At 36.1% G+C, this 13,890-nt stretch overlaps 1 protein-coding gene across 1 annotated transcript in view; it reads left to right on the top strand.

The window, feature by feature from the left end:
* The window catches only part of LOC142235727 (uncharacterized), a 70,779-nt gene that overhangs the window by 20,492 nt on the left and 36,397 nt on the right, over positions 1 to 13,890 (top strand). The gene's annotated exons all lie outside the window — the stretch shown is intronic.

Here is a 13,890-nt window from a genome sequence, read left to right on the forward strand (position 1 = left end):
AAGAATGGCTTCTGGGGGCGATGGTTAATGGAATATTTGCCAGATCTAACCAGAAGGGTTAAATGGTGTGTGCCTTCAGAAAAACTTCGAGTTTCGGATCAAGACCACGCAACAATGGTCAAAACTATGGCAATTGCTAAAATCCGATTGGACCACTTCTTCACGTACATCCTATACAAATAGATCAAAAATATCTGATTGCATAAAATGGTGAGATAACACAAATAACAAAATGTCCGTCATTTGGGAACGGTTATAGAACACTCTTATAGATCAAATTTTGCATGGTTAGAGCCGAGATATTGACCAAGTAGTGAGCCAAAGTTTGAGACCCTAGGTGGACCAGAACTCACTGACAGGTCTCTAAATTTGGTTCCCTCCACTATGGAAAAAAGTTTATGTTATCAACTTTTCAATTTTTTTATACCCTCCACCATAGGATGGGGGTATATTAACTTTGTCATTCCGTTTGTAACACATCGAAATATTGCTCTAAGACCCCATAAAGTATATATATTCTGGGTCGTGGTGAAATTCTGAGTCGATATGAGCATGTCCGTCTGTTGAAATCACGCTAACTTCCGAACGAAACAAGCTATCGACTTGAAACTTGGCACAAGTAGTTGTTATTGATGTAGGTCAGATGTTATTGCAAATGGGCCATATCGGTCCACTTTTACGTATAGCCCCCATATAAACGGACCCCCAAATTTGGCTTGCGATTGCTCTAAGAGAAGCAAATTTCATCCGATCTGGCTGAAATTTGGTATATGGTGTTAGTATATGGTCTCTAACAACCGTGCAAAAATTGGTCCATATCAGTCCACTTTTACGTATAGCCCCCATATAAATTTGGCTTGCGATTGCTCTAAGATCCGGCTGAAATTTGGTACATGGTGTTAGTATATGGTCTCTAACAACCATGGAAAAATTGGTCCATATCGGTCCACTTTTACGTATAGCCCCCATATAAACGGACCCCTAAATTTGGCTTGCGATTGCTCGAAGCGAAGCAAATTTCATCCGATCCGGCTGAAGTTTGGTACGTGGTGTTAATATATGGTCTCTAACAACCATGCAAAAATTGGTCTATATCGGTCCATAATTATATATAGCCCCCATATAAACCGATCCCCAGATTTGAACTCCGGAGCCACTTGGACGAGAAAAATTTATCCGATCCGGTTTAAATTTGCAACGTGGTGTTAATATATGGCCGCTAATAACCATGCCAAAATTGGTCTATATCGGTCTGTAGTTATATATAGCCGATCCCCAATCACACAAAAATTGGTCCATATCGGTTCATAATCATGCTTGCCACTCGAGCAAAAATAATCTAGCAAAATTTGTCGAAATTTTATTTCTATAGAAAATTTTGTCGAAATTTTATTTCTATAGAAAATTTTGTCAAATTTTATTTCTATAGAAAATTTTGGCAAAATTTTATTTCTGTAGAAAATGTTGTCAAAATTTTAATTCTATAGAGAATGTTTTCAAAATTTTAAATCGTTTGAAAATTTAGTAAAAATTTTATTTCTATAGAAAATTTCGTCAAAATGTTATGTCTATGGAAAATTTTGTTAAAATCGTATTTCTATAGAAAATTTTGTCCAAATTTTACTTCTATAGAAAATGTTGTCAAAATTTTATTTTGTCAAAATTTTATTTCTATAGAAAATTTTGTCAAACTTAATTATATACGTATTTAATCGGCCATTTTAAGTTTAATATAAACCACGTATGGACTACGCGGTATATATTACGGTATTAGGAAGTTTTAAGATCGGCAAAAGTTACCGCAACCCAAGTAAATCGATTGTGGATGACAGTCTTCAGTTTCTACGCAATCCATGGTGGAGGGTACATAAGCTTCGGCCTGGCCGAACTTACGGCCGTATATACTTGTTCACTTTCAGTCCATTAAATTTTAGCTGGGGGGGCTATAGCCCCCCCTAGGAAAATTATATATAGCCCCCATATAAACCGATCCCCAGATTTGACTTTTTAGAGGAGCAAACTTCTTCCGATTCGGTTGAAATTTGGTACATTGTGCTAGTATATGGCTGCTAACAACCATGCCAAACCAGGTTTATATCGGTCTATAGTTATATACAGCCCTCAAATAAACCGATCCCCAATCACACAAAAATTGGATCATATCGGTTCATAACTGTATATAGGCCCCATATAAAGCAACCCCCATATTTCAATTCTGGGTCTCTAATTACCGCGCAAAAATCCCTATCGGTTCATAATTATTTGTAGAATTACTTATATATACCTTTTTTTCTAATATATACCACGTAAGGACTAACTTACAATTTAGAAGACGATGTTAAGAAGTTTTAAGGTACCTTGCCATCAGTAAGTATTACCACAACCCACGTAATTCGATTATGAATGACAGTCTTTCGTAGAAGTTTCTACGCAATGCATGGTGGAGGGTACATAAGATTCGGCTTGGGCGAACTTACGGTCGTATATACTTGTTTTTAACTAAAACCAAAAAATAAATTTAGGCAAATATAAATTTGACAATTTTTCAAGTTTGTACAAAAAAGGTAAGTATAGGTAAGTCTACAAATAATTACGAATCGATATGGATTTTGCACGGTACGTAGAGAGCCATTATGAACTTGATATGGACCTATTTTTGTGTGATTGGGAATCGATCTATATGCACCCAAAAAAAAGTGAACCCACCGTGGAAGAAAATGTAGATTTATTTTAGAAAATTTTAACTAAAATAGTTTTCTAATTGCAACATGTTATAAATAAGTTAATACTTTTTGTCAAACTGAAAAAATCTTTTTACAAATAATTAATTTTTTTCTGTTGTTTAAGAAAATTTCATATGTAAGAAAAAATTGGATTTAAAAATTGTTAAAATGTCTTTAGCGCTATACGAAGTTCAAGACAGGTACACTATTAGTAAAATTTACTCATTTTAGAGACTTATGAACTCAATTTAAGCAAACTTCTGCCATTTTAGGAAAATATGAAATATTTCATTTTGTAGTAAAATTGTGCATTATATTTGACTACAACTTTTTTTCTTATTTTTAGTTCACGTCATTAAAGTTTGCAAAAAATTATTCAAATAAGGAACATATACTCATATTTTGCAAAATTAAACTAAAATCAACTAATCTTCATGAACTAAAATAAAGTTCAGTTGGCATTAGAGCCCCTTTTTTCTGGGTGTGAGGGCTATATATAACTATAGACCGATATGGACCTAGTTAGGCATGGTTGTTAACGGCCATATACATCACAATGTACCAAATTTTAACTGACTCGGATGAAATTTGCTCCTCCAAGTGGCTCCAAAATAAAATCGCGGGATCGGTTTATATGGGGGCTATATATGATTATGGACTGATATGGACCACATTTGGCATGGTTGTTAAATATCATATACTACTACCAAATTTCAACCAGATCGGCACCCGGGGTCAAATCTGAGGATCGCTTTATATGTGGGCTATATATAATTATACCCTCCACCATAGGATGGGGGTATATTAACTTTGTCATTCCGTTTATAACACATCGAAATATTGCTCTAAGACCCCATAAAGTATATATATTCTGGGTTGTGGTGAACTTTTGACTCGATCTGAGCATGTCCGTCCGTCCGTCTGTTGAAATCACGCTAACTTCCGAACGAAACAAGCTATCGACTTGAAACTTGGCACAAGTAGTTGTTATTGATGTAGGTCGGATTGCAAATGGGCCATATCGGTCCTTTTTTACGTGTAGCCCCATATAAACGGACCCCCAAATTTGGCTTGCCAATCCTCTAAGAGAAGCATATTTCATCCGATCTGACTGAAATTTGGTACATTGTGTTGGTAATTGGTCTCTAACAGGGATCCGGAGCGGTCCATTTTTTTCGCTCCGCTCCGCTCCCGCTCCGGAGAAAAAAAAACCGCTCCGCTCCGAGAAAAAAAAAATCGCTCCGCTCCGCTCCACGCTCCGCTCCGCTCCTCTTCGAGAAAATTATAGTACAAACATTGCATTATTTGTTCAATTGAGTTTTATTTTATTTAGAAAAATCGGGCGGTACATATATGGGAGCTATAGCTAAATCTGAACCGATTTTGCACATATAGTCAGTGCTATAGAAGATTACATTTCGCCAACTTTGAGTAAGATCGGTTGATAAATAAGGGTTTTATGACCTAATTTGGCAAAATCGGGCGATACATATATATGGGACCTATATCTAAATCTGAACCGATTTCGATGAAATTTTCAGACTTAAAGGGTGATACAGAAGATTATTTTGTGCTAAATTTGACGACGATCGGTTAGTAAAAAAGTGCAACGTGACCCCATTTGTCGAAATCGGGCAATACATATATATGGGAGCTATATCTAAATTTGATCCGATTTCTTCCAAATTCAATAACGTTCGTCCTTGTGCCCAAAAAAACTCCCTGTACCAAATTTCATCAAAATCGGTTAATAATTGCGACCGAAATCCTGTGAACAACAAATACATGGACAGACGGACGGACACCAAGCGCTAGATCGACTCAGGAGGTGATTCTGAGTCGATCGGTATATATTTTATGGGGTCTAAAATCAATATTTCTTGTAGGCACATTTTTTTTCAGATCAAACTTATTATACCCTAACCACTATGTGGTTTAGGGTATAATGACTTTAAAACAATGTGTTGAAACATTTTATTAATTTTGAAGATTTTTTCAGAAATATTAAATCCATTTTGACTTCATTAAAACGAAATTTGCATTCATGTTAGGATACACATTTTTATGTCGAATCACTTAGCTATAAGGATAAACAGACTTCATTGAAAAGTTTAGAGACTTTTAGACAAGGAAAAACTTTTTTTCAGAGAAATACGTCTTCTATTCTAAGCAAAATTCGTATTTTAAGCATGCGAAATATTTGGCCTCCCGACAATATTCTTTGCGGTGCACCATCTACTATTTAATATGTGATAGAAACCAAATTTATGAAAATGGACCAAAATGGACCAAATTCTGTTTGGTCTGACCATCGGACCAAATTTAAAAATTAGAAATCTTTTGGACCAATTTTGGTCCGATCGGACCAAAACGGCAACGCTGATTGGAATTGAAAGTCTATACACAGAGTAGAAGTAACTACTCCCCGAAAGTTTTTATACCCTTCACCACTACTGTGGTACAGGGTATAATAAGTTTGTGCATTTGTATGTAACGCCAAGAAGGAAAAGTCTAAGACCCATCGCTTAGTATACCGATCGTCTTAGAATTAAATTCTGAGTCGATTTAGTGATGTCCGTCTGTCTGTCCGTCTGTCTGTTGATGTATTTTTGTGTGCAAAGTACAGCTCGCAGTTTTAGTCCGATTGTCCTAAAATTTGGTATAGGGTCCTGTTTCAGCTCAAAGACGATCCCTATTGATTTTGGAAAAAATCGGTTCAGATTTAGATATAGCTGCCATTTATATTTTTCACCGATTTTGTCATAATTGGCGTGTATATCAACCGATCTTCCTCAAATTCCGTACATCCGAATATTTTATGAGTCTCGAAAAACTTGCAAAATATCAGCCAAATCGGTTCAGATTTAGATATAGCTCCCATATATAGCTTTCGCCCGATTTACACTCATTTGCCCACAGAGGCCAACATTTTCCTTGTAAAATCGCCACTGCTTAGTCGAAAAGTTGTAAAAATGACTCTAATTTTCCTAAACTTCTAATACATATATATCGAGCGATAAATCATAAATAAACTTTTGCGAAGTTTCCTTAAAATTGCTTCAGATTTAAATGTTTCCCATATTTTTTTACTAACATTGTGTTCCACCCTAGTGCATTAGACGACTTAAATTTTGAGTCTATAGATTTTGTAGAAGTCTATCAAATTCTGTCCAAATCGAGTGATATTTAAATGTATGTATTTGGGACAAACCTTTATATATAGCCCCCAACACATTTGACGGATGTGATATGGTATCGAAAATTTAGATCTACAAAGTGGTGCAGGGTATAATATAGTCGGTCCCGCCCGACTTTAGACTTTCCTTACTTGTTTTTGTTTTGCAACAGACGTAGAGAAGAGGTTTTGTTATATTTGTAATGTGTGTGTGTGTATGTTTATGTTTGCAACAACCTCCATCGACATCAGTCCGTGGTATACCTACGAATATTCTTACTCAGATCTAGCGTTACCTAATTTCGCTTTTTTCCCCTTTATTGTATAATAAATGTATATGCGACTATTTTTCAACCAAAATTTAAACTATCCATAATTTTAATAAAATTTTCGAGAACTAATATCAGAAACAAGAGAATGCTAGGATATAGTACAATAGTAAAGCAATATGAATGTCCTTACACTGAAAAAAAGCATGCCCGGTTCCAAAGATTTTGTCTTTACTTTAACAGTAAGGATACTATAAAGACGTAATTCTCTTTTAAATTTGGGGGTTATGTACTTGCTTCTAGGAAGCAAATGTTAATTTTTCAGTTTTTTAGATTTTTTTCGTCAGTTGTTATCAAAATCCTTTAAAAACGAGTTAACGAGTTATTTTTTTTTCCATATTAAGACTCGACTTCCAGTAGAAATTATGCTATGTTTCAAGTAAAAAGCGTTTTTGAAATAAAGTGTTGAAAAACATGTCTTATTTTTAACGATTTTTTGCTTTGTAGGCAAGATGCAAAAAGGAAACAAATTTAAAGACAATTTTATTAATTTTAAAGAATTTTTCTTAATTATTAAAGTCACGTTGACCTTACCTAAAAAATTTTATCTTTCATGTTATGATACACATTTTTAAGTAAAATCACTTAATTATAAGGACATTACAACTTCATTCAAAAGTTTATTGCCTTTTGGACAAGAAAAAAAACGTTATTTTAGAGAAATGCGTCTTCCATGTTAAACAAAATTTACATTCTTATTCTAAGGACATGGAATCTTTGACTTCACGACAATATTTTTTTCAGTGTAGAAAACTAAAAAAATAAATATAAATAAGATCGTTTAATTGCATTTATTTGACGTTCATTACAAACATCTTTGTAGTAATACGGGATGAAATTGGTCGAAAGTACTGTTGTTACTTTTACAACACATACTAGAGATATATTTTGACATTTGCCGTTTTTGAAAACAATTACTAAAAAAACACGTTGTGTTTTCCCCAATGTACGTACGTACAAAAATACATATCGTACATTTTAAACGTTTGCTCACACTACGCTAAGTACTAGCTAAATTTGAAATTACCTACACAGTGTAATTTCAAAGTTACACATTTCATTCAAGTAATATTTTATTCGGAGCGGAGCGGTTTTTCATTTGGAAACCGCTCCGCTCCGGATTTTAGAAATGCCGCTCCCGCTCCGGCTAAAAAAGGGCTTGCTCCGCTCCGCTCCACGCTCCGCTCCGCTCCGGATCCCTGGTCTCTAACAACCATGCAAAAATTGGTCCACATCGGTCCATAATTATATATAACCCCCATATAAACCGATCCCCAGATTTGGCTTGCGGAGCCTCTAAGAGAAGCAAATTTAATCCGATGCGGCATCCGATCCAAATTTCAACTGAATCAGATGAATTTTTGTCTTCCAAGAGACTCCGGAGGTCAAATCTGGTGATCGGTTTATATGGGGGCTGTATATAATTATGGACCGATGTGGACCAATTTTTGCATGGTCATTAGAGACCATATACTAACACCATGTACCAAATTTCAGCCGGATCGGATGAAATTTGCTTCTCTTAGAGGCTTCGCAAGCCAAATCGAGGGATCGGTTTATATGGGGGCTATATATAATTATGGACCGATGTGGACCAATTTTTGCATGGTGGTTAGAGACCATCTACCAACACCATGTCCCAAGTTTCAACCGGATCGGATAAAATTTGCTTCTCTTAGAGGCTCCGCAAGCCAAATCGGGGGATCGGTTTATATGGGGGCTATATATAATTATGGACCGATGTGGACCAATTTTTGCATGGTTGTTAGAGACCATATACTAACACCATGTACAAAATTTCAGCCGAATCGGATGAAATTTGCTTCTCTTAGAGGATCGGAAAGCCAAATTTGGGGGTCCGTTTATGTGGGGACTATACGTAAAAGTGGACCGATATGGCCAATTGGCAATACCATCCGACCTACATCAATAACAACTACTTGTGCCAAGTTTCAAGTTGATAGCTTGTTTCGTTCGGAAGTTAGCGTGATTTATGGGGTCTTAGAGCAATATTTCGTTGTGATACAGACGGAATGAGCCACCGTGGTGCAATGGTTAGCATGCCCGCCTTGCATGCACAAGGACGTGGGTTCGACTCCTGCTTCGACCGAACACCAAAAAGTTTTTCAGCGGTGGATTATCCCACCTCAGTAATGCTGGTGACATTTCTGAGGGTCTCAAAACTTCTCTAAGTGCAATGGGGAACGCCGTTCGGATTCGGCTATAAAAAGGAAGTCCCTCGTCATTGAGCTGAACATGGAATCGGGCAGCACTCAGTGATAAGAGAGAAGTTCACCAATGTGGTATCACAATGGACTGAATAGTCTAAGTGAGCCTGATACATCGGGTGCCACCTAACCTAACCTAACCTAACTAAACGGAATGACAAAGTTAATATACCCCCATCCTATAGTGGAGGGTATTAAATCCACCGCCATTACGTACACAAAATATTTAACTTGGCTAAAATCGGACCATTCGCTCTTTTACACCATCCACGTAATTTAACCCCATTTTCGAAAAAAGCTTAAAATTGAAAAAAAATAGAAATTATTCTAGTCAGTTGTAGCAAAATGTTATTCTTGTATCCGAAGCCCGAAATCATAGATTATTAAAAATAGAAATTGGAATAAAAATCGGAGCAAATACTTTTTTGCACTGTGCGTAGGCTCCCATCGATATAGTGATGTTCGTCCGTCACGCTAACTTCCGAACGAAACAAGTTATCGACTTGAAATTCGGTTGTAGTTGTTATTGATGTAGGTCGGACGGTTTTGCATATGGACCACATGGTGCACTTATAGGTGTGGCCCCGTTTAGGCCGACCCCAAAATTTTTTTGCGGAGTTTCTTGGAAGAGCAAATTTCATCCGATCCGGTTGAAATTTAGTACGCTCTCTAATAACCATGCATTATATACATTTACCATATAAACCGAACCTCCAACATATGTGCCCCAAACATGTTATACTAGTTTATGAACGTTATATGGTAACACTTAAATTTCAACAGGCGGACGGACATCGCTACATCGATCGCTAAAAGTTGCCAAATCAACCGTTACAAATGTAATTAAAGTGTTTGGGGAACGTTTGTCGACAGCCAGGAAGTCTGGATCCGGGGGAAATCGAAAACCGGAAGCCGCTGAGACGACAAAGAGAGTTGCCGGTAGTTTCAAGCGAAACCCTAACCTCTCTCTCCGAGATGCCGCAAATAAGCTGGGTATATCGCCTACAACCGTGCATCGAGCCAAAAAACGAGCCGGACTATCGACTTACAAGAAGGTAGTGACTCCAAATCGCGATGATAAACAAAATACGACGGCCAAAGCGCGATCCCGGAGGCTGTACACGACGATGCTGACGAAGTTTGACCGCGTGGTAATGGACGACGAAACCTACGTCAAAGCCGACTACAAGCAGCTTCCATGACACGAGTTTTATACGGCAAAAGGAAGGGGAAAGGTAGCAGATATTTTCTAGCACATAAAACTGTCAAAGTTCGCAAAGAAATATCTGGTTTGGCAAGCCATCTGTACCTGTGGCTTGAAAAGCAGCATTTTCATAGCTTCCGGGACTGTCAACCAAGAAATTTACGTGAAAGAGTGTTTGAATAAACGTCTGCTGCCTTTCCTGAAGAAACACGGTTGTTCCGTACTGTTTTGGCCGGATTTGGCATCTTGCCATTACGGTAAAAAGGCCATGGAGTGGTACGCCGCCAACAATGTGCAGGTGGTTCCCAAGGACAAGAACCCTCCCAACACGCTAGAGCTCCGCCCAATTGAGAAATACTGGGCTATTGTCAAGCGGAACCTAAAGAAGACCAAAAAAACTGCTAAGGACGAGCAGCAGTTCAAGGCAAACTGGTTTTCTGCGGCGAAGAAGGTGGACAAGGTGGCTGTACAAAATCTGATGGCAGGTGTCAAGCGTGAGGCCCGGCAATTCGGATTTGGAAAAGCGAAAGCCTAACTGAATATTTTTCCTGAATTTTATACTAATTGAACTTGAAAAAGAAATTTAATTTGATTTTTTTAATAAACGATTCCACCGATTCACACGCGTTTTCCCTTGACCAAATTTTGACCGTATCACCCTTTAGGAGTACAATTAGTAGTGTAGTCAAGTGTGCAAAATTTTATTGAAATCGGTTCAGATTTAGATATAGTCAAAATACCAACATTTTCTTTGTAAAATCGCCACTGCTTAGTCGAAAATTTGTAAAAATGACTCTAATTTTCCTAAACATCTAATACATATATATCGAGCGATAAATCATAAATAAACTTTTGGGAAGTTTCCTTAAAATTGCTTCGGATTTAAATGTTTCCCATATTTTTTTTAACATACTAACATTGTGTTCCACCCTAGTGCATTAGCCGACTTAAATTTTGAGTCTATAGATTTTGTAGAAGTCTATCAAATTCTGTCCAGATCGAGTGATAATTAAATGTATGTATTTGGGACAAACCTTTATATCCCCCAACACATTTGACGGATGTGATATGGTATCGTGCAGGGTATAATATAGTGGGCCCCGCCCGACTTTAGACTTTCCTTACTTGTTTACTGTTGCATATGAATGAGCACATTCGCATTCACCATATCATTATGAATTTCTTGTCCCGATAAACCTTTTTATACCCTAAACCACATAGTGGTCAGGGTATAAAAAGTTTGATCTGCCAAAAAAATGTGCCTACCAGAAATATTGATTTTGACCCCATAAAACATACACCGATCGACTCAGAATCACCTCCTGAGTCGATCTAGCGCTTGGTGTCCGTTCGTCCGTCCGTCTGTCAATGTATTTGTTGTTCACAGTATTCCGGTCGCAATTATTAATCGATATTGATGAAATTTGGTACAGGGAGTTTTTTGGGCACAAGGACGAACGCTGTTGAATTTAGAAGAAATCGGATCAAATTTAGATATAGCTCCCATATATACGTATAGCCCGATTTCGACAAATGAGATCACGTTGCCCTTTTTTTTCAAACGGATCGTTACCAACTTTGGCAAAAGGTAATCTTTTTTACCTCCCTTCAAGTCTGCGAAATTTCATCCAAATCGGTTCAGATTTAGATATAGCTCTCATATATATGTATCACCCGATTTTCCCAAATTTGGCCACAAAACCCTAATTTATCAACCAATCTTACTCAAAATTGGCTAAATGTAATCTTCTATAGCACTAACTATATGCGCAAAAAAAATCATCAGAATCGGTTCAGATTTAGCTATAGCTCCCATATATATGTACCGCCCAATTTTTCTAAATTTGGCCATAAGACCCTTATTTATCAACCGATCTTTATCAAATTTGGCTAAATGTAGTCTTCTATAGCACTAACTATATGTGCAAAAAATCATCGAAATCGGTTCAGATTTAGATATAGCTCCCATATATATATGTATAGCCCGATTTACCCTAATTTGACCTTAGAACCCTTATTTATTAACCGATCTTACTCAAAGTTGGCTGGATCCAGTCCTCTATAGTACTAACTATATGTGCAAAATTTCGTCCAAATCGGTTCAGATGTAGATATAGCTCCCATATATGTATCGCTCGATTTTGAAAAATTCCCTCCTAATAACCTTATGTTTGACCATACAGGCCTCATTTCTTAACTGATCTTACTCAAATCTTGCACAAGGTAACCTTTTGTGGTATTAATCAAACCCGCAAAATATTATGCAAATTGGTTCAGATTTAGTTATAGCTTCCATATATATGCATCGCCCGATTTTCCCAAATTTGGCCTAAGTACTCTTATTTATTAACCAATATTACTCAAATTTCAAATTTTGATGTACTGGCCGATCGTATTTATACGTACTTGTAGCTCTTACATAAGAATATTGCTCGATTTTTACAAATTTGGATTTATTACCCACACTACCCAGCAAAAAAAGCGTCGCGTAATGAAAATGTTCTTTTTGGATCCGGAAGTGGTGCAAAATTGACGCAGAAGCGATGAATTTAACATGGGCTTGTCATAGGACAGAAATTCTCCATTTCAACAGCCGTTGCACTGAATTTGCATCACTTCTTTTGGTGTGATCTGAATTCAATGTTTTGGATGTAAATTAAAAAATTCTGTGATATTTTGTCAAATAAATAATTTTTATAATTTTTAATGGATTCTAACGCTTGTCGGAAACGTTTGACCTCAAATATTTTCAAAAATTCACAATTTTTCAGATTGGATTTTGCATTTTTTTCGACAAAATTTAAATGATTTGTACCATTTTATGAATTCTTACTCCGTTTTTAACGTATTTGAAACAAAAAAAAAGTTAAAATTACCCATTAAAAGTTTTAAAAAACCAAGTTATAAAAAATTGAATTAAAAGAACTTCCTGGGTAGTCAAAATAATGAACATCATTGGGAGTGCATCTTCTGGAAGTGCTTTTAAAGTTGTGCCTTTGGAAGAACTTCCAAAATTTTTTGTTGGGTAATTGAACGATTTTCTCTTTTTTTAAAAATTGGCTCAATATTAGTGGCATACTAACTCCGTAGGTGCAATATCAACACAGCCAATGTTGCTAGAAGTAGGGGAAATTTATATGTAGGGTTTTTCTAATATTTAGCGTCTTGTAGGGACGTAGGGCTACAATGTAGGGACATTTTCACTCAACACAATTTGTAATAATTTTTACATTTTGGTGGCTCTATAGGAGGAAATTAGAAGCCGACAAGGCTTGATCTTTAACTATGTGTGGTAACAACAGTTGCCACTCGTACCAAAAAAAATCTAACAAAATTTGAAGATTACCACAAATCTAACAAACAAATATTTCTATAGAATTTTTTGTCAAAACTTTATTCCTGTAGAAAATTTTGTCAACATTTTATTTCTATAGAAAATTTTGTCAAAATTGTGTTTCTATAGAATTTTTTTTCAAAATATTATTTCTATAAAAAATTTTCTCAAAATTTTATTTCTATGGAATTTTTTCTCAAAATTTTATTTCTATAGAATTTATTGTCAAAATTTTATTTCTATAAAAAAATTTCTCACAACAATTTGTTTATAGAAACTTTTTCCAAAATTTTATTTTTATAGAGATTTAACAAAAAGATTACTATTTTGGGTAGAATTCTACCAACTGTGGCAACCTGGTGGTAATACAAATTTATATTCTAAGTTATATACGTTGCATATTCATGTTTTAAAATAATAAAGTACTTAGAACCATTTTAGTACTTAGATTTTTTTTTTTAATTTAACGAAAAATATTGTAGGGAAAATTGTATGGGAAAGTAGGGAACTTTTTTTGTCCTTGTAGGGTAAACCAAACATCTTCCCTGGCAACATTGACTATGAGCTGTAGTCAGATTGAGACAAAGCACCCATAAACATGTACCCCTTAATTTTCTTAAATATGCAACTGCGGTTTATCTCCCAGACCTATATCAATGTTACCCCACAAATGCTTATGTTTACTAATTCAGTAAGGGTGGTTTAGGGTATGATATAGGCGGCCCCGCCCGACTTTCTACTTTACTTACTTGTTTATGTAAATATTTAATGACAGCACGCATTTCTAATTTTTCCTTTGTAAAACAAGTAAGTAAAGTAGAAAGTCGGGCGGGCCGACTATATCATACCCTAAACCACCATTACAGAATTAGTAATCATAAGCATTTGTGGGGTAAC

This window comes from Haematobia irritans, chromosome 4 (genome assembly GCF_050003625.1).
Source record: "Haematobia irritans isolate KBUSLIRL chromosome 4, ASM5000362v1, whole genome shotgun sequence".
NCBI lineage: Eukaryota > Metazoa > Arthropoda > Insecta > Diptera > Muscidae > Haematobia > Haematobia irritans.